The sequence below is a fragment of the Balaenoptera ricei genome, chromosome 7, assembly GCF_028023285.1.
Source record: "Balaenoptera ricei isolate mBalRic1 chromosome 7, mBalRic1.hap2, whole genome shotgun sequence".
NCBI lineage: Eukaryota > Metazoa > Chordata > Mammalia > Artiodactyla > Balaenopteridae > Balaenoptera > Balaenoptera ricei.
This window is the reverse complement of record NC_082645.1, coordinates 74,860,222-74,882,622: the sequence shown is the minus strand read 5'-3', so window position 1 is coordinate 74,882,622 and position 22,401 is coordinate 74,860,222. Positions and strand designations below refer to the sequence as shown.

The window sequence follows — 22,401 nt, the reverse complement described above, 5'->3', positions numbered from 1 at the left end:
TATTCTATCGGTAGGACACAAGTCAGTTTTTGTTTGTTTCTGTATGTTCTGTGGTTGGTTTGGGCTTTACAGCATACATTTTAACTTACCATAGTTGACCATAGATCAATACTGCACCACTTCAGACGTGATATAAGAACTTTATAACAATATACTTCTATTTCCCTTCCCTGTCTTCCTGTTATTTTTGTTATAAATTTTCTACATACGTTATAAATTCCACAGTGTATTATAACTATTTTGATTTTATACAATATCTTTTAAAGGTATTTAAAAAATAGAAATAAAGCATTTTATATTTACTACATATTTCCAATTTCCAGTGCTGTTCATTCTTTTGGTAGATTCAAACTTTTATCTTTATTCTGGCTCACGGACTTTAATATTTTAGGCCCACTGGTGATGAATTCTCTCTGCTTTCTGGTGATTCTTCTATTTCAGTAGTTTTCTCTCATGTATGTGTCTATCATGCCCAGCCAAAGATAAGGGGAATCCTCTGCAGATTGCCAATATGCCACCTTCTCTTTTGCAAAAGCATACTTATACATCTTTCCCTGTGCAAATTTACTATTTACTCTGGAATGTTAACCCAAGATTTTAGCTGCTGAGTTGGACTGTGTGTACAAGTGAAATGATACTGCCAAATTGCTTTCTAAAGTGGTTATTTTAATTTACGCTCCTAACAACAGTGTATGACAGTTACCATTTCCCTGATTCTTCACTAAACCCTGCTACATCCTCTCTCTCTTATCCTGTCTTTCAATCTCTCTCTCGATCAATCTCTCCCTCTCCCTCTCTCTCTCCCTTACTCTCTCGCTCTCCCTTTCTCTCTCGCTCTCCCTCCAAACCTCGTTCATCTCTCTTCTCTAGCACTTTTTCCCACAAATTCTAGCCTCCTTGACCTCCCCAAGCTCCAATTTCTGTCTCCTCAAACAGGAAAACTGCTGCTCTCTATTTGGGCTCCCCGTCTCTGTGTTAAGAACTGGAAACTCTCTACAACCCGTCAGCTGATGCAATCATAGGGCTCACCCAATTTGTCTTCTGACAGATTTCCTTAACAGATCTGGTAGTATTGGCTCACTGGTAATGGATTCTCTCAGCTTTAGTATGTCTGGGACCACTGACCTATGCTACCTACTGTCCAATGTCAGAAAAGCATCACCTCTACCCCACACCACGTGTTTTGCCTAGTTTTCTAGTTGTTTAAGGTGGGAGGGTAAATCTAGTCTTTGTTATTCCATCATATCTTCAATGTGGAAGTTTCCTAATTTATTTCTTTTCTGCTGTTGGTTTTAGATTTTCTGATGCTTTTTTACTTGTGGAAAATTAAAATCAAGTTAGTTTTGAAAGAGACAACATTCTCCTATAAATACATGCAAGAAACTGGTTTATCTCCACAAAATTGAATATATTTTGATATGTTAAAGAAAATAGTGAGATTAACTAATAATTTCTTTAAACTTTCCTTAAACACAGGAGAAAGAAATACAGGAATAGTTTCCTTCAACAGATTAAAAGAAAAAGCAATATGCTATATTATTCTAAATATTTAAAATAATCTAGTTAATACAATCCAATCAATGATCTTTTTGCACCAAATATGAATCAATGCAATTAATACATATAAAAGAAAGGGATTTATAATATATGACACAGTGCATATTGCTGTAGTTAAGAACACAGCTACCATGTGTGACCCTGGAAAAATTAAGTATCCTAATGAAACGGAGCAGGACCTTATGGTCCTTCCCTGCCATGTCCTCCACCTGCCTTTTGTCTGCGGAAAAACTTTAGCCAAAGAGTAAGTTTAATCAGAGACGTGAAAAAATACAAAAGCAAAGGAAAACAGTCAAATAGGACAAAACAATAATAGCTTGGTCAGTAAGCAAAGTCAAGGACCTTTAGTCCCTTCTCAAGGGCTATAGATAATAGTCTGAGCCATATCCTGTGAGCTGTCTTAGAGATACTGAAACCCTCACCAGGCAGAAGTTAACTACACAATGGCCAGACTGTAGCCATGACATATGCTGTCACAATTCTGAGAACTGGCCTCAAAAATGTGGGAACAAACCAACCCTGGAACTGAAGATTAACTGTATTTAAAACAATCAAGATGATGCTGGTCAGACCACCACATGACCAATTTCAGGATGACTGGCAGAGCTGACCATGCTGTTTCTGCATGTAGCCTCCTCCCTCTGTCTATAAGCCCTTGCCCACTGATTGTCAGTGGCGGGGAGTCGGCCTTTGGACGGGAATCTGCCCTCCCCCACCACCACTGCCCTGCCGGTTGCCAGCATCCAAAATAAAGCAAACTTTCCTTTCCACCAACTTGCCTCTTTATTGGCTTTTGAGCAGCAAGCAGCCAGACCCCACTTTCAGTTACACCAAGTCACAAGTAGTATATAAGAAGAGCTATTTAGAGTAGTGCCTGGAAAGTAACATGTATTTGATAATGCTTATTTTCACTACTTCTAGTCCATGAATTATAACTGTCGTTTCACCATTCTAGTATGAAATATAATGATAAAACAACATACCTTGCTCTATGACCATATACACATTGTTTCGTATGTTTATTTACAGCTAATGTAACCTGATATAATCATTCCTAACATCTTTAGAGAACTCTAAAAGTTTACAGGGTTTTTCCCAATGTAATCCTTCTAATATGATCCCCCAAATACGTAATCCTCCAACAGCCCAGTGAGATAGATGTTATTAACCTCAAATTACAGGGAAAAGCATCAGGGCTCAGAGAGCCTATGCGATAGATCTAGATGTGCATCAGGCAGAGCAGGAAGTAGAATCAGAGTCTTCTGATATTGTAACTTCTTTCCTTTGTAATATAGTTCACTTGATGTCATACCCTGTATTTTTTTAAAAGGCAGTTTTAACAATACTTATAAAATTTTATGTATATATATATATGTATTATATATAAATGCTAATAAAATATATGTAGACACATATGTATATATATGCATATATACATATATGCACTGTAATAATGAAAAGAATATCATCCTGTTATATTACTAGTTTATAGTTAAAAATAGAAATATATATATTTTAAAGAATGAACATTCTCTAGCTGTGACTATATATACTTATAACACTCATAGAATAAAAATATCATGCAAGTTTGGTAGGAAGAGTATATAATAAATTTATAGTAATTCATGCTAATCATTACTATGACATTTTAAAAAATAAAAATTTATTATTGATACAGAGGAAGTGTACCAATAAATTATTTATCCAAAAGATTTCTTGTTTCAAAATGAAAGTAATATTCTGGTATAATCACTATACTTAATTTTAACATAATTATCTTGAAGGTAAGCACAAGCCAACTGCATAGAGCCAATTCATAATAAAAAAAAAAAAATCCATGCTTGATTTTGTTGTTAACTTGCTCTAAATTTAGAGATGGTATTTATATCATATATATGATTTCAGTGAATAGATTTTCAAATTAAAATAATACTATAATTGAAGCAAAGTTATTAAATACCATCATACAAAAGGATGAAAGCAACAAACACTAAATACAATTTGTCATGTTTTTTTAAGAAGGCTATTATGGAAAAATTATTGAAATAATGTTATCAATGTATTTCTATCCACATATCTGAGGGAATCACCAATTATACAATACTTAACAGTTTGAGATCCAGGTACTCTAATTTGCAAGTAAATAAACTGTGTTAAATTTTTCACACAATATGGTGAATTTTAATTACCAGAACTACTGCAAGCATGTGTTTTAAAGCTTTGTTTCTATTTCTGTCTTTAAAGAATACATTATCAAAGTGAGCAGATGTTGTAGATGGAGTGGATAGGAAATTCAGTGAAGATATGTTGTGTACAGAGACTTCTCATATGTATTGCCTTTGATTTTAATGAGACAAAATGTAACATATTTACATAGAAGTTATTTTGACACACTATAGGTAAGTCTAAAAATTATGCATTTTTTATCTGGTTAGTGACATAAGCTATCAATATTGAATCCTGCTTTCCATTGTATTATTTAATATTTTTACTGAATTAAAGTGTACATACAATAAAATGTACACATCTTTTGTGCTCAGTATGATGAGTTCAGGCAAATGCATATACTCCTCTAACCCACACTTCTTTCAAAATTGGCTATTTCCCATGTGGAGAAATTTCTCTCAGGCCACTTTCCAATCTGTCTCCACCCCACTCTTCACCAGAAGCAAACACTGGTCTAATTATGATCACCATAGATCAGGCGTCCCCAAACCCCGGCCGCAGACTGGTACCAGTCCGCAGCCTGTTAGGAACCAGGCCGCACAGCAGGAGTTGAGCGGCAGGCTAGCGAGGGAAGCTTCGTCTGCCGCTCCCCATCTCTCCCCTTCGCTCCCCATCGCTCACATTCCCACCTGAACCATTCCCGCCCCCCCCATCCCCCAGTCGGTGGAAAAATTGTCTTCCACGAAACACTTTTCCCTCGTGCCAAAAAGGTTGGGGATGGCTGCCATAGATAACTTGACCTCTCTCAGAAACTCATAAATGCAATCATACAATATTTATTCTTTTATGTCTGTTTTTGGTTTATCTCAAAATAATGTTTTTGCTAATCATCCATGTTGTTATGTGCATCAGAATTTCTAAAATTTGTATTGCTGAGTCATACTTAATTGTACGAACCTACCACAATTTGTTAATCCATTCTCTTCTTGATGGACAATTGAAATGTTGTCAGGTTTTGCTTACTATAATTAAAGCTGCTATGAAAATTATTGCACAAGTCCTTTTGTGTATATATGTTTTCATTTTTCTTGTAAAATATTTAGGAGGGGAATTGCTGGGTCACAGGGTAAATATGAGTATAACTTTATAAGAAATTGACAAACTGTTTTAAAAAGTTGTTGTAACATTTTATACGCCCACCAGTAATGTATGAGGGTTCTCCTTGCTCCATCTTTGCCAAAATCTTTAAATAACTGCTTTTCAATTGTGGCCACTTTGGAGATATGTAATAGTATTTCAAAGTGTTTTACATTTGCACTTCATTGCTGACTAATAATCTTGAGCATAATTTCATGTAATTATTGGCTATTTGTATACCTTTCTTTGTGACATGTGTGTTCAGTTCTTTTGTATTTTTTTTTTAAAGAAGTTTTTTTTTAAAATTTTATTTATTTATTTATTTATTTATGGCTGTGTTGGGTCTTCGTTTCTGTGCAAGGGCTTTCTCTAGTTGCGGCAATTGGGGCCACTCTTCATGGCGGTGCGCAGGCCTCTCACTATCGCGGCCTCTCTTGTTGCGGAGCACAGGCTCCAGACGCGCAGGCTCAACAATCGTGGCTCATGGGCCTAGTTGCTCCGTGGCATGTGGGATCTTCCCAGACCAGGGCTTGAACCCGTGTCCCCTGCATTGGCAGGCAGATTCTCAACCACTGCGCCACCAGGGAAGCCCTTTTTGTATATTTTTATTGGGGTTTTTTTTCTATTTGAGTTGTAACAATTCATTATATATTTTAGATACAGATTCATTGACATGTTTTAGATACCAATCTATGCCTTTACATTGTTATGGTTGTGTTCTGAAAAACAGAAGTTTTAATTTGATGAAGTCCAACTTATCAATTTTTATTAGCTTAGAGACTGTCCTTTCTCTCTAATTTTGACTGCTCCATGAAGATAGTCTCCTATATTTTCTTCCAAAATTTTTATAGGTTCAGATTTAACATTTAGGCCATAATGCATCTCAAAATAAATTTTCGTATATAGTGTGAGGTAGGTTTCAAGGTTTATTTCTTTTCTCACATATTTGCTTATTCAGCACTATCTCTCATTGAATTTTCACCATTGATTTTTTTTCTGGTGTCTCTGTTGCATACATATTGAAAATATATAGGTGATTCTATTCTGGACTCTATTCTGCTCCATTTTTATATTTGTCTACCCTCATATCAATAATATGCTGTTTGTACTACTATACCTTTATAGTAAATGTTAAAACTAAATTGTGTCATTCCTCTAGCTTTTTTCTTTTTCAAGATGGCTTTAGCTATTCTAGGACCTTTGCATTTTCACATAAATTTGGAATCACCCTGTCCATTCTAAAGTAGGTCTTGATGTGCTTGATTGAGATTGTATTGAATCTATTGATCAATTTGTGGAGGATGGACAAGTTAACAATATTGACTTTTCCAATTCAGTAACATAGTATATATCTCCATCTATTAAGATTCTTTTAAAGTTCTTTCAGCAATGTTTTCTAGTTTCAGTGCGATTTTACACATCTTATGTTACATCTTTCCTTTTATTATATTATACATTTAAAATATTTTTCAATTATTTATTTTTATATATGGAAACATAATTGGTATCATTGAATTATATACTGAGACCTTGCTTATTTCAGTTATTAGTTTTAGTTGCTTTGTATTTATAGATTCCATAGATTTTCAATAAATATTCATGTTATCTGGGAATAAGGATGATAAAATTCTACTTTCTCCCTTCTATACTTTATGTTTTTTATTTATTTTTCTTGCTTTATGTACTGACAAAGACATCTGTAAAATGTAAATAGATGTGGTAAGAGTGTACTGCTTCTGATAATGATCTTGAAAGAATAGTAAGCATTTGCAATATCCTTTCTCCATTTGTACACTGTTTATTCCTTGTTTTCTATTCTTTCCCTCCCCACTAGCTCCTAAGGACCCCAGCCAGCCTTTTTCTAATTTCTTTTAATTTGTTTAAAACTACAGTGCAGGCTTCCCTGGTGGCGCAGTGGTTAAGAATCCGCCTGCCAATGTAGGGGACACAGGTTCAAGCCCTGGTCCGGGAAGATCCCACATGACGTGGAGCAACTAAGCCAGTGTGCCACAACTACTGAGCCTGTGCTCTAGTGCCCGCAAACCACAACTACTGAGCCCACGTGCCACAACTACTGAGGCCTGCGCACCTTAGAGCCCATGCTCCACAACAAGAGAAGCCACTGCAATGAGAAGCCCGCGCACCACAGCAAGGAGTAGCCCCCACTCGCCACAACTAGAGAAAGCCTGCACACAGCAACGAAGACCCAATGCAGCCAAAAATAAATAAATAAAATAAATTTATAAAAAAAAAAAAACTACAGTGCAAAACAACAACAACAAAAAGACTACATCTAATTATCTCATACATAGCCAGACTGACTCTTCAAATTAATGGTAATTGATTCATCTATGTATTCATCTATCTAGAAATAAATCTTACTTTAGCTTAATGACATTTTTAAATGAAATACAAAAGATTGAGTAAGGGATGGTACCACAATGATGCATATAACTGACCTTGAGTAAGAAATACACTTTATACTGGATAATTAGTAATAGAATTTGAGAATGGTAATGATGACTCCAAGGTTATTATCCCTGTTCTAGTATTCTTTGCAGAGACTTGCTTCTGGTAGAAAAGAGATGACTTTGGCTACCAACAAAAAAATATGTAAAAATATGAAGCATCCATGAAAAAAACTGTCAAAAAAATTAACTTTTCTTTTGGGCACCTTGATCCATGAGCTCTCTTACACATTTTTTTTTTAACTCAGAGCATTTCAAAAACCTAGGCTTCTGCTTGGAAATGTTAAAGAAAAAATTTCCCCATACTTTTTTATAGGTTAAGTTGGAAACATTGAAAAAGTTAGATACTTTAAGGAAAATTTGTACATGAAATTGTAATAAGCATTATGCTTATGCCATAAACTTAGGTGGGCAAAAAATGTCACACTACTTTATTTCCTTTAAGTCAACTAATTCTAACCCTAAGACTCCATTCCGCTTTTGTCTACTGGGATTCCTTAACCAATTATGGCCACTATTATGAAAAAGTCCTTGGAGTTTGCATCTCAACAAAAGTCAGAGTTGTCCATTCAGTGTTGGTTCATCTCTTTATTATCTATTGCCTATGAAATGCCCATTAGCCAAGTTTTCATTACCCTTTGAGGACCAGGTGTCCAGTTGTTTCTGCATCCAATTTGGGCACAGAGATCTTTGCTGAGGCCAAGAACTCAGGGGCCAGATATTGAGCATCTCTGAGCACATCAGTCATCATTTTCCTTTTTCTACTTAATATTAGAAATTACTTAATATTAGGGTAAAACTGTGTGATATTTCAAAGCCCCAATTGTGTACACAATTTACTGTTATCCAAATTCTTTCATGAGCATGATACAATTTATAAAACTCTATGCGTAACTGAATACTACTTTTTGTAATGAAAGTAAAATTGTATATTTAAGTATTAGGTTAAAAAGCTGACAAAAATAGGTAGCATATATGTGTGAAAAAATGAATAGAAACCAAATTTTAAATATTTATATTTAACATGCATATAGCACAAAACTAAAAATGCAAAGATAAAATGTAGCAAATTAACAGATAACTATTTGTTACTAAAACTATACACCCATAAAAAATAATCTTAAAATACTAAGTCATGCAGGTAAAATATATGATTATTTATAACAGTCTATTACATGTACAAGAATAACAGCTGTAGTGGTCTTAACATTTTCACATTATACTTACAGTTGTGGGTTAGGCCTCTAGCAGATGAGCTATGAATAAATGTAAATGACTACCAACAGCCTCTGTAATTGGCAACAATCATTTCTTTGAAAAATATATAGGGGACACCAAAACATATAGAAAGGACATAATTCAAAAGCTAATATATGGGTGATATTACACCCTGTATGCTGAACAAACTTGTCATTCCACAGTCACTTTTTCAGTCTTACCGCTTCACCCCCATTCTCATTCTTCTATCTTGGGGCCCTGGCCTCAGAGCCTTGGCAATTATGTCTACTACTCATGAAATGATCCGTGTAGGTGGGTTTACCTGGCTTCCAATTCCCTCCATCAGCCATACATAGACCTTTAGCTTTCCTTTTCAAACATATTTTATAGTATGTCAGTTAGACATGTTATTTGGGAATGAGGAATTGTGAGAGTTAATAAAAGTGCAAAATGCCCTACTCTAGGAGCCATATCATGGATGGAACAAAAAGAGCTTTGTCCCAAGTCTTTGCTATTTAAACACAAACATTCTACTCACTTACTTTCCTGGTTCCTAAAAATATTTTATTCAACCACTGTAAACATCTAACAGGAGAGCTTGCTCAATAACTCCCTAAATGGTCTTTTTGCCATTACTTCCCTTCCTCTGATAAAAGACCCTTGGCCACGAAGACCCTTGCTGGAACACTGGAGTCTAACTCACAGATTTTTTCATACTAGAGCTGGTAATAAATGTCCCTTTCTTCTCTGACAAGGGAGTTTTCTGGATGTTAGTATAAAGTTGTCTATGGCCATGTCTCCAATGAAGATGTCAACATGTAGAGGGGAGCAACAATAAAAAAACAGGTCCTAAGAGTGAATAAAAGCTTATTTCCATTGCTACTGTCATCCATGACTTTCCTTATTTCCTCATTAATATTATGCAAGTAATATATTTCATTTTTATTGAAAGAGACAGAGTCCAGTTTCTGGTAAGTTACAAACAAAAAGCACCATTTATTTTTATTCCAATAGTTTGTTTATTTTTGTACATTTGTAAATAAAAATTACATATATTTCAGTGAAATAATTCAGTATCTCTCCTGTACTGGCTCTTATTTAATCTTAAGAATAATGATCTGTTCCTTTATCTAACACTTTCTTTAACACTCTCCTAGGGAAAAAGGAAGAGAAAGAGTGTGTGTATATCCAGGAATGCTGGAAGAAACCTTAGAAATCATCCTCTTCAGCATTTTTGTTTTACAGAAGAAATCTGCTATAGACTGAATTTCTGTGTCCCACCCCTCCCCAAATGTTTACGTTGAAATTGTGCTCTTTGGGAGATGATTAGATCATGAGGGTGAAACCTTCATGAAAGGGATTAGAGCTCTTATAAAAGAGATCCCACAAAACTGCCTAATCCCTTCCACCATGTGAGGATACAAGAAGTCTGTGACCTGGAAGAGGGCCCTCATCCAATCACACTAGCACCCTGATTTCGGACTTCAGCCTCCAGAACTGTGAGCTAAATTTTTGCTATTTACAAGCCCTCCAGTCCATGGTGTTTTGTTATAGCAGCGCAAATAAACTAAGACAAAGTCGAGGAAAGATTCAATGACAAAAATTGTTAATATTCATTTACAGTATAGTACTGAATAAAATTTGTTTTTGTGTGTTAAATTTCTTTTAATCTCATTTACTCTTCTAGCTTTATTTTGTCTTAATCCTTATTTTTTGAGGGGAATTGGTGATGGTTGCTAACAATTGAAATGGAGACATGTATACATTCTTTAAGAGAGACACTCCCTTTTCCCTTATGACTTTATGATAATGACAGCTAACTTTTACTGAGCACCATTGTAAGGGCTTTTAATGGTGTTGTTGTTGTTGTTGTTTCCCAATTATCCCTTGCCACAACTCAATTATATAGGTACTGACAAATGGAATGTGTATCAGACTATTAAATATTTTAGTGACTGGTGAGAACTATGCTAGGAGATAGTAAGTTATACTGATATTTTACTCCTAGGGTTAATGAGACTTGGAAGAAATCTATTAAAATCTCTAACCTGGGAGTAGTCAGTACACTCAGTCACACACTCTTCAGACTAATTTACAAAGCACTCTCTTGAATGATTTTTGACCTTTAGTCCTTGTTATTAAGATGGAGGAGTAAGTGGAAGAAAATTATAAGTTAGATAATTGAAGGCAAATTTTAATTCTAGACCAGACCAAACAATAGAATCCTTTCTCTCTAAAAAGAAAAAGGGAACAAAAAATAATACTAGCTATGGTAAAGTTATTCCTTACTTGAAGTTTTAATTAGTTCTCTGTTTTCTAAGTTGACTTTCGTAAGAAAAAATTCAGATTATTATTTAACACAAATGATTCTAACTAAAAATTTTGACATAAGTAAAATACAAATTACCTAATATAGTTTTCTATTAGAAGTTCTGTCCATCAAGGACATTTTTATAATGCAATTAAAAATGAAGTGAACTTATAGACGAGCAAAGAATTGAGCACCAGGTCTTTTCCATCGAGTTTCACAGTCTTGTTTCTAGCTTATGAAAGATGGGGTTAAATTGCCAAGCCATTCCCAATTACTTAAATCTGTTGTACCTTACTTCTCTTGCCCTCAAGGTAAAAAAATATCCCTGATATGGCGTAACTATGGTCTATGGCATGAGGAAGGTTGTGTTTTACAAAAAACAGACTTTTAGGCAAAGGTTTGTGTCCAGAATGTTTATCAGGGGTTAACTTGCACAGTGGAAAGGGAGTAAGCAGAATCGTCCAGAGGGAGAAGTAGAGCTGTAATGCAGGTCCAAAAGTCTCATTTGACCCCACTGGGGAGATCTGAAGCTGAAATGGACTGCAAGAGCTGTCTGGTGTCAGCATCAATCAGTCATTGGATCTCGGCCACCTCAGGAAGGACTTGACCTGGGGTGCATTGCTCCACACCATTTATTATACAGATGGTGTTTTTCCCACTGACTTGAAATGTCACTTTATAAATATACAAGGTTATATGTTTGTCAATCCATAATGGTGCTCAAACTCTTATTTGCTTTTTCTATTTCATGGTATTGGTTAAACTCTAGTAAAATGTTGAAAAGCTGTGGCAGCAGACATCCTTACCTATTTCTTTATCTTAATAGGAATGTTTCTAATATTTCAACTTTAAGTAGGATATTTGTGGTAGGTTTCTGGTAGGCACCATTTATGAAGTTAAAACATTCCTGTTCTATTTTTTTTTTTCCCTGTTCTATTTTTAATATGTTAATAATTTATCATAAATGTATGTTAAATGTTAACAAATGCTTATTGGATATTTATTTAGTTGGTTACATGCTTTTCTACTTTCATCTCTTAATGTAGATGATTTTCTAATGATGAGGCTCTGTGGCTAATGGAATTAATTGGCATGATCTTTTAATCCTCCATACATCTACACTCTTTCCATTGCTTTATTACAGGAGAAATGTATTTCCACACCTCTTGACTTTGGGCTGGGCATGTGACTAGCTCTGATCAACAGCAGGTGCGTGGAAGTCACTCTGTACCTCTCAGGAGTCTGAACCTTAAGATGTATTGTTTTCACTTGTCCTCATGTGCTTCTATTTATGCTTCTGCTGTGAGAGGAACATGTCTGGCTAACTGGATGGCCAAGGAAAATAAGGATGTGATATATAAGGAGAGATATTAAATCACATATGATTTTTGTTTTTATATTCAGATATGATATTAGTCTACATTCCTCTTGTTCTGTGCTTGTCGGTTTTGGTATCAGGGAATGATAACCTTCTAAAATAATATATCACGCAAAATTGTGTATGTCTATGACAGTTTATATAATATTATCAATCATTGTGTTTTATCAACCAACTGTGTAATTTTTATCAGTTATCTTTATCTTTTTATTATCTTCCTTCTAGTCTTTTTTAGTTTGTTTTTAAATTTTCATTATTAATTTCAAGCTTTTTGAATTTAAGAATATATACTGTTCTATAGATGCAAAGATCCTCAAAAAAATTCTAGCAAACAGAATCCAACAGCACATTAAAAGGATCATACACCATGATCAAGTGGGGTTTATCCCAGGAATGTAAGGATTCTTCAATATTTGCAAATCAATCAATGTGATAAACCATATTAACAAATTGAAGGAGAAAAACCATATGATCATCTCAACAGATGCAGAAAAAGCTTTCGACAAAATTCAACACCGATTTATGATAAAAGCCCTCCAGAAAGCAGGCATAGAGGGAACTTACCTCAACATAGTAGAGGCCATATATGACAAACCCACAGCCAACATTGTTCTCAATGGTGAAAAATTGAAACCATTCCCACTAAGATCAAGAACAAGACAAGGTGGTCGACTCTCACCACTATTATTCAACATAGTTTTGGAAGTTTTAGCTACAGCAATAAGAGATGAAAAAGAAATAAAAGGAATCCAAATCAGAAAGGAAGAAGTAAAGGTGTCACTGTTTACAGATGACATGATACTATACATAGAGAATCCTAAGCATGCTATCAGAAAACTACTACAGCTAATCAACAAATTTGGTAAAGTAGCAGGATACAAAATTAATGCACAGAAATCTCTTGCATTCCTATACACCAATGATGAAAAATCTGAAAGAGAAATTAAGGAAACACTCTCATTTACCACTGCAACAAAAAGAATAAAATACCTAGGAATAAATCTACCTAAGGAGACAAAAGACCTGTATGCAGAAAACTATAAGACACTGATGAAAGAAATTAAAGATGATACAAACAGATGGAGAGATATACCATGTTCTTGGATTAGAAGAATCAACATTGTGAAAATGACTATACTACCCAAAGCAACCTACAGATTCAATGCAATCGCTATCAAACTACCAATTTTTCACAGAACTAGAACAAAAAAATTCACAATTTGTATGGAAACACAAAAGACCCCGAATAGCCAAAGCAATCTTGAGAAAGAAAAATGCAGATGGAGGAATCAGGCTCCCTGACTTCAAACTAGACTACAAAGCTACAGTAATTGAGACAGTATGGTACTGGCACAAAAACAGAAATATAGATCAATGGAAGAGGATAGAAAGCCCAGAGATAAACCCAGGCACATATGGTCACCTTATCTTTGATAAAGGAGGCAAGAATATACAATGGACAAAGACAGCCTCTTCAATAAGTGGTGCTGGGAAAACTGGACAGCTACATGTAAAAGAATGAAATTACAGTACTCCCTAACACCATACACAAAGATAAACTCAAAATGGATTAAAGACCTAAATGTAGGGCTTCCTTGGTGGCGCAGTGGTTGAGAATCTGCCTGACAATGCAGGGGACACGGGTTCGAGCCCTGGTCTGGGAGGATCCCATGTGCCGCGGAGCAACTGGGCCCGTGAGCCACAACAACTGAGCCTGCGCGTCTGGAGCCTGTGCTCCACAACAGGAGAGGCCACGATAGTGAGAGGCCCGTGCACCGTGATGAAGAGTGGCCCCCGCTTGCCACAACTAGAGAAAGCCCTCGCACAGAAACGAAGACCCAACACAGCCAAAAATAAATAAATTAAAAAAAAAAAAAAGACCTAAATGTAAGGCCAGACACTATAAAACTCTTAGAGGAAAATATAGGCAGAACACTCTATGACACAAATCACAGCAAGATCCTTCTTGACCCATCTCCTAGAAAAAGGGACATAAAAACAAAAATAAACAAATGGGACTTAATGAAACGTAAAAGCTTTTGCACAGGAAAGGAAACCATAAACAAGACGAAAAGACAACCCTCAGAATGGGAGTATATATTTACAAATGAATCAACAGACAAATGATTAATCTCCAAAATATGCAAGCAGCTCATGCAGCTCAATATCAAAATAACAAACAACCTAATCCAAAACTGGGCAGAAGACCTAAATAGACATTTCTCCAAAGATATACAGATTGCCAACAAACACATGAAAGAATGCTCAACATCACTAATCATTAAAGAAATGCAAATCAAAACTACAATGAGGTATCACCTCACACCAGTCAGAATGGCCGTCCTCAAAAAATCTACAAACAATAAATGCTGGAGAGGGTGTGGAGAAAAGGGAACACTCTTGCACTGTTGGTGGGAATGTAAATTGATACAGCCACTATGGAGAACAGTATGGAGGTTTCTCAAAGAACTAAAAATAGAACTACCATACGACCCAGCAATCCCACTACTGGCCATATACCTTGAGAAACCCATAATTCAAAAAGATTCATGTACCACAATGTTCATTGCAGCTCTATTTACAATAGCCAGGACATGGAAGCAACCTAAGTGTCCATCGACAGATGAATGGATAAAGAAGGTGTGGCACATATATACAATGGAATATTACTCAGCCATAAAAAGAAACGAAATTGAGTTATTTGTAGTGAGGTGGATGGACCTAGAGTCTGTTATACAGAGTGAAGTAGGTCACAAAGAGAAAAACAAATACTGTATGCTAACACATATATATGGAATCTAAAAAAAAAAAACAAAAACAAAAATCGTTCTGAAGAACCTAGGGGCAGGACAGGAATAAAGATGCAGACGTAGAGAATGGACTTAAGGACACAGGGAGGGGGAAGGGTAAGCTGGGACGAAGTGAGAGAGTGGCGTGGACTTATATATACTACCAAATGTAAAATAGCTAGCTAGTGGGAAGCAGCTACATAGCACAGGGAGATCAGCTCAGTGCTCTGTGTCCACCTAGAGGGGTGGGGTAGGGAGGGTGGGAGGGAGAAGTAAGTGGGAGGAGATATGGGAATATATGTATATGCATAGCTGACTCACTTTGTTATAAAGCAGAAACTATCAAAAAATTGTAAAGTAATTATAGTCCAAAAAAGATGTGAAAAAAAAAAAAAGAATATATACTGTTCTCTGAGAACTGCATTGGGCCATTGTATACATTTTGTTATTCAATACACTGCAATTCAATCTTAAATAGTTTATTTCTATTTTTCCTCTTTAACTGAAGATGTATGTAGAAATATATTCTTTAATTTCCAAAGGAAAATAAACTCTGTATATTTATTTCATTTCTTTTTATTGTTGCTTGCCAGAAAGTATGTAATATTAAATATTTTTAATTTATTGTAATTCATTTTGCTAAATTCTATATGTTAAATCTTATATTTTAAATATATTTGAAAATAATATTGATATCATGTATTCTGTTTCCTAGATTCATAATTCCATATGTTAGACATGTGTTTGTATCTCTATACACCCTCATAAATGCATTAAAGAAGCTTTTAAGTTATGACATGGATATTATCTATATTTCTCCACTAATTTTTCTATCAGTAAAATTAGATTCAGGGGCAGATAGTATAAATACCTATATATTTTCAATATATAGGATTTATTATTAGTAATACATGATTAATTACATGATAAAATGTAAGTATGAAGAATTTGAGTAGTTTATGGACTTTGATCCTTAATAACAAGTATTTAACATTTTTACCAAATATAATAAGTAAAGATAAAATTACATAGTGATCCTCCATACATTAAATATATAATTTAATTGCATTAAGGAGAAGAGTTACAGATGATGGAAGATGTATCTTTACTCTTTTTTTGCACATCTGTTTATATTTCTTTTCAAGTTTAGTTCAGGATAGCCTGAGTATGATGGGCACTGATTAATTCACGTGTCCTTGTAACTAGAAAGATGGATATTATGGAAGAAAATAAATAATTCTCTGAGTGCTGTCACATTCAGATGAAATAATTAATTCAAACAATTTCAAAACTCTTCACTTCTGAGTCCTTGTTCCTCAAATATGGGACCTTGACACTGTCAAAAACAGTCCTAAATAGAGGAGACAGATACTTTCATCCCCAAAATTGTACTTTTCACATCACTATTGAATTATTGGGCTTTAGTTTATAAGTCAGTCTCTTTAATGCATAGCTTGTGTGAAGCATTTAATCATCCCTTAATAAACTGACCAAAAAATTTAAGAAACAGACCTCACAGAGCTGCCAATCACTTGATCACTCTTGGCCTCCCTCTAATCCCACTACAACTGCAGATTTACCCATGTTTAGTAGCACAATTCCAATTTATGGAACACACCACACAGAAAAAAAAAGTTATAGATCTGTTGAGGACCAAAGAAATATGATTGGCAGTAACTGATGTCCACTAGCCATTTACTGTCAGTAAAGTGTGATACGTACAAGAAATGCATTCCATTCTTGATTAGTTCTGTTAATTGGGGTCAAAAATGGCATAATCTGTTTGAATCTAAAAATAAATTCTTAATAATTCATTATGCAAATAACATTCTTTCCCAATCTAACCTCTAAATGAAGACTCTAGGAAGTTTTACTTTTTTTATGTGTAACAATTTGAAATGCACTTCATATTTCTGCCCCTGTCAACCTTTTGGTGGAAGCCTAAAATCAGTTATATGACCATGAGCAATTGGGTGGCCAGAAAAAATGTCTTTATACTTCCTCTAATACTTCATGGGGATGAACAAAGAAAAGATAAACAAGTGGTACCTCTCTCAGGTGAATTTTGTAACCAGATGTAATTTGACTAACCTGCTCCATTCAGTAGCTCGCTGCTTCTCACAGAGGGCACTATATGGCAGTAGGTTTACCAAGGAGTCTCTTTGATCTTCTGCTGTACCTCGTAAGTATTCCATCTGGAGGATGGAGATGATAGCAATTAAGGGGGACAGAGGTAGAGAGAATGTGCACACTTGTGAGTAAAATACTGTGGAGGAGAAAGATAACCTGTTTAATGATTGCTTGTCCATCATCGTACCAGCAAATTCCCTATAATTTCAGGGAAAGATAAGCTCCAGCAGGAAATCATTCTCCCTACATATAAGACTTACATAGCTCTAAATATTTTCCCATTGGCCAACCTCAAAGCCATTTTTAAAAAATATATCCACAAAGTTCATTCCTGCTTTGGGCCTTTTTATCTGTTGTCTCTCCTTCTGGGATATTCCTATTCTCCTGCTCTTCACTTTCCTGTTTCCTTTTCAATATTCAGGTTTTGAACTAAATATCTGCCACCTGGAAAGGCACAATATTATTTAATGTAGCACCTTAATAGACCATTAAATCTGTAATCCAATACTCCATAGTCTTATCAAAGAGGTAACTGTCTTAACAGCAGTCATCACAAAATGAAGTTACCTCATGTAATTGTTCACTTGTTCATTTTCTGTCTCTCTATACTGACATGTAAGGACTTGTCCACTGTGAAACCCTTCTTCCTAGAACAGTGTCTGGTACCAGATTGATACTATTAAATGCTCACTGAATAAATTAAAGGAACACAGAATAGGTAACTTACTGAGGTAGAGGGATCACTGCCAGGAAAATAAGGCCTAAATCTTACTGGGCATGACCACACATTGCTGACTGGTGGCAGAAAAATTAGAAATACCATTACCCATTGGCTAAAAATCAATAAAATGAATTCTACAGATATAAGAGATCACATCAGAGAATCAGACTTGATATTATATAACCATATTTTTAGTTTTTAAACGAAACATGATAAAAGATTTCAGCCATGTTTGTATTTTATGATTTTGAATACTTTTCAGAACCAAGTGAAAAATCTAGTATACTTTATTAGTAATTAACTATATTAATTTATTTAGCTGAAAAGATATCCTTCATAGATTATAGCCTCTTATTTTTAGTTGCACATATGGTATTTCTCTGATTTCCTATTCACGAGAAATTGTACATTTTACTTTGTCATGTGGTGGTAATTTTATTTGGAATTAATAAGTATTAACAAATACTTATATAACAAATACGAAGACAATTTAGTCTTAAAACACAATTTAAATAGTATTGGAAATATCAAGACATACATTAGCAGCTGCGAATAAAAAGTGGTTTTAAATGTGAAGAGATGATCATGTGGAGTACATTACTGCTAGAACCTGTAGCATTGCAGCATTCACTTAATTTTTCTAACTTGTCAAACTATTAGTGCTTTAGATTCCTAGCAGTATGTATTGCTTCTTAATCCCAAACCTGAATTGCAAATATCATTATTGTATCATTCCATTGTTACCACCACCATTATCAAAATCACCCATACTTGCCATTTAAAAGATTTTGAAGAAAAAAAAAAAAAAAAGGAAGATGTTTATCTTGTTATAACATATAATATGTATCTCTAACCTCATCTCCATTTACCATTAATTTCATTTTACCTGCCCGACAACCAGTTTCCTTATCAACTAATATTGAAATATTGATTATTCCTACCGATGGGTCACTGAATGTGGAATACCCTCTTCTCTATCTGGAAATTCCTCTCTCTTCCAAATTTTGTTTTTATTTCCTTTAATATCTCATTCAAGTAGCCAATGCCTCAATAAGGTGTCTTTTTTACTTATAGTACATAGGCTTTCTGATTTTGAAATTCTCAGTGTTTGTAAATTTTATATCTATTATTATCTTTTGTTTTTTATTTTTCCTTATTGGTATTTTATTCAGGTCCAATGCAGTGATATGCTCATTTATTAACAAGAACATATATAATAAATGAAAGTGGAATTGATATTTAATCAAAAGAGAAGGAAGCAGGTAAATCAAAACTAGAGACAATCTCCAAATAATATTGTCTGTTGAGTTTTTGTGTCTGTACACACATAATACAGTTTCATTAGGTATCTAGGAACATTCTTGGAGTAACATATCTTCTCAGAGATGTTGAATATGTTTTCCACATCTAACCCTTGCAGAGATGGCAAGAAAAGTGTTATTAACACATAGATTTGACCTGAAATCTTTCAGCTTTGTTCAGTTGTGGACTCCAGATTAAGATCTAGAAGAACTATTGGCCACACGGAACATTTTCAACTATAGATTATGGCATGTGCTTGCATCCCAAGATTATAGCAGGACTGCACAGTAGGTAATCACACACTGCCAGAGGATTTATTTCATTTCCCTTAGTTGATTCTTCCAGTATATAAGACCTAGCTCTTATACACTTACATATATGGTGCCAAAATTGTTTTTTCATAAAAATCCTGTTGTATCAGTACTAAAATTCCAATAGAAAGCAGAATAATCATCACTGTGTTGAAATATCATTCAGAATTTACCTCCCAAATAGTCTATGTTGCATAACCAAAATAGGTAATGAGGCTCAATATAATTTACAAATAGTATAATCTTCTTTTAAAAATTGTTTCCCCCAAAGACTTTAAGTCCTTTTTTATTATTTTCACTTATAGTATTACCTTATTCATCTTAAAATTTGCAGCTAATTTAATTTTTTGAGGAAGTTCTTTCAAATTTTACATTAGCACTTTATCCAAAAATGCCTCAAAAGAAAATAATAGTTTCTATTGAAGGTGATCTGCATCTTTGATGCAACTTGATTTATAATCTTTGTTCATTTTTTGTTGTTGTTTATATTTTTAATTCTGTATTGAATTATAACAAATACAGAGGAAAGTACACAACTCATAAGGCAACAGCTTGATGAATTTTCACAAAGTGAACACACCTGTGCAATCAGCACCTGGATCAAGACACAGAGTATCACCAGCCCCCAGAAGCCTCCCCATGTGACCCTCGAGTCACCACCCTTCCTTCGTCCCCCGAATAACCACTATCTTGATAACTAACACCACACATGAGTTTTTGCCTTCTTTGGAACATATTACAAGTGAAACATAGATGGTCTTCTCTATTCCTTGGTCTTCATTCCTCAACATCATCCCCACCAGTGACCTTTAACATCACCCCACCCCCTGTGACCTTGCCATCTTTAATAACTATTCCTCCATCTTGTTGGCAATGATTCCACTTTCTGACCATTCACTTCACAGGATGTGCCCTTTGTTCAGAATTTCTTTGATCTGTTGTCTCTGTGAAAACATCAGGTCTACCCTGTTCTAACCATCCATCACCTCCCTGTGCCCTCACTCCTTCTGGTTCATCTAAGATTCAGTGCTCTCCAAACTCCCTGGCCTCTTCTCATTCCACTGCATTCACTGGGCAAAACCAACTCAATTTAACCCAACTCTCCACTTAACGTGCACCTGCCCCCAGAGTTGAGTGTGGCTTCAGGAAAAGCACACACTGGGCTGACCGGTCTCACTGTAAGTTCAAGTCTTAAGATCTCAGATTGCACCACCAAACTTCCCTGGTAAACTTCATTCCATTCTCAAAAATAATGCTTTCACACTTCTGCTTCCCTTTTCAAGCTTCCCATAACGCCTCTATTCTCCCACTCTCAGCTCATTACCTACTCTCATATTTCATGGAGTAAACAGAAACAATTAGACGATAGTTTTCTCAGCTTCTCACCACCTAATCTTCAACCTACCTACCTCTGCACCCATGCCCTCTGCCTTCTCTCTTGGTGCAATGTTTGATGTGTCCCTTCCCCTACCAGAACCCAATCCCTCACTTGTGCCCTGCCTCTCACCTCCTCCTGCCTACTCAAAAGCACTTCCCCCGTAACTCTCTCCTCTATTACACCATCGGCTTCTCCCTCTGCACTTGATAGGTCCTACCAGAATACAAATACACCTCAGTATCTGCCATCTTAAAAAATAACACTCTTTTTGATCCCTCATCTCTCTCCAGCTACCACCCCAATTCTTAACTCTTCTTGATCAAATTGTCTAAAGTGACTGCCTCTGCATTCTTATCTCTTGTATTCCCCTTTACCTTCTTCAGCCAAGTGCCTAAACTCCAGTTCACTATTGAAACGACTCTTGTCAAAGTCACCAGGGACCTCCATGTTGCCAAAGCAGTGGTTTCCTTCCAAAGACCCACACATTTTTTTGTTGTTTCAGTCCTGATCTCTTTTCTGAGTTTCTCACTCATACAACATAGTGCCTACTCACTATAACACCAAGATTTCCAGCAGGAAACTCCAGCACCGGTACATATCAATTACGTACACTGAATCATATCTGTTCTGTTTAGAAAAATGCCTCTTCTCATTAACAGGTTCCTATGAGAATATCAGCTGTTAATTATTTTAATATCACTCCTTACTTCTGAAATACAACATGTCCAAATCCAAACTCTTTACCCTCAGAACTGTTCCTCCTCCACTCTCTGCATCTCAGTTAAACGGCACCAACCACTACTCAGTTGCTGTGTGCTTTTTATCCTTCTTTTATTTATCGTATGTCCTCCTTCCCTCCACCCCTCCCTCCCTCCCTCCTTCCCTCTGTGGCTTATACTTTAACCCTCCTCAGCTCTCAAAGACCTGAAATGGCCAGTAGCTTCCAGAAGAAAGCGGCTCTTTATGTTTCCTTTCGCAGCCTTCCCCGCCCCTCCGTGGCTCTGACAGCTTTCAGTGGCTCCTGCAGCCTAGACACGTACCCTCACCTTATTCCGGACAGAGCGCCGTGGGGTAGGCTCCTGAGACCACGACGCTTACAGCATATCTGCCAGCGCGTCTTTGCTCTGCTGCCCCAGCTCGCCTCTCAGGTCTATGCCCCCGCAGTCACCTCCCGGAGGCGCGCGGCCCACTTGCCTGTCAGGTGCGCATGTCCGACGTCCTCTGTCAGGTCTTCACGTCGGACGTCGTCCGTCAGATCCGCACGTCCGACGTCGTCTGTCACGTCGCCCGTCGAACGTCATACCCTGGACCTGAACGCGCCACAGGTCAGTGTTTATTTTCTGTTGTTATTATGAGTGAGGGGTGTACAAGACAGAACTCAGCTCTAGGGCAACTCTTAACTTGATCTCCTGTTAGTTGTGTATCTCCATGTCATAGCTGAGGAAATCTATATTGTTGATAAAATCCTGTGAACAGGTACCTGAAAAAATGGTTAAGGTGGAATCATGAGAGAAAATGAATTCTAATTTAAATGT

General features: G+C 35.9%; 1 protein-coding gene across 7 annotated transcripts in view; it reads right to left on the bottom strand.

Moving 5' to 3' along the window:
* GULP1 (GULP PTB domain containing engulfment adaptor 1) overlaps positions 1-22,401 on the bottom strand; it is an 812,392-nt gene that overhangs the window by 707,609 nt on the left and 82,382 nt on the right. For 2 of the 7 annotated variants that reach the window (XM_059928297.1, XM_059928301.1), the window contains exon 3: positions 17,116-17,219. The exons of 4 other annotated variants lie outside the window; for them this stretch is intronic. The gene's annotated coding sequence lies outside the window, so the exon portion shown is untranslated. Of the gene's footprint in view, positions 1-17,115; positions 17,220-21,912; positions 22,014-22,401 lie in introns of those variants that run through there. One more of the 7 variants, XM_059928299.1, reaches the window with a different exon arrangement.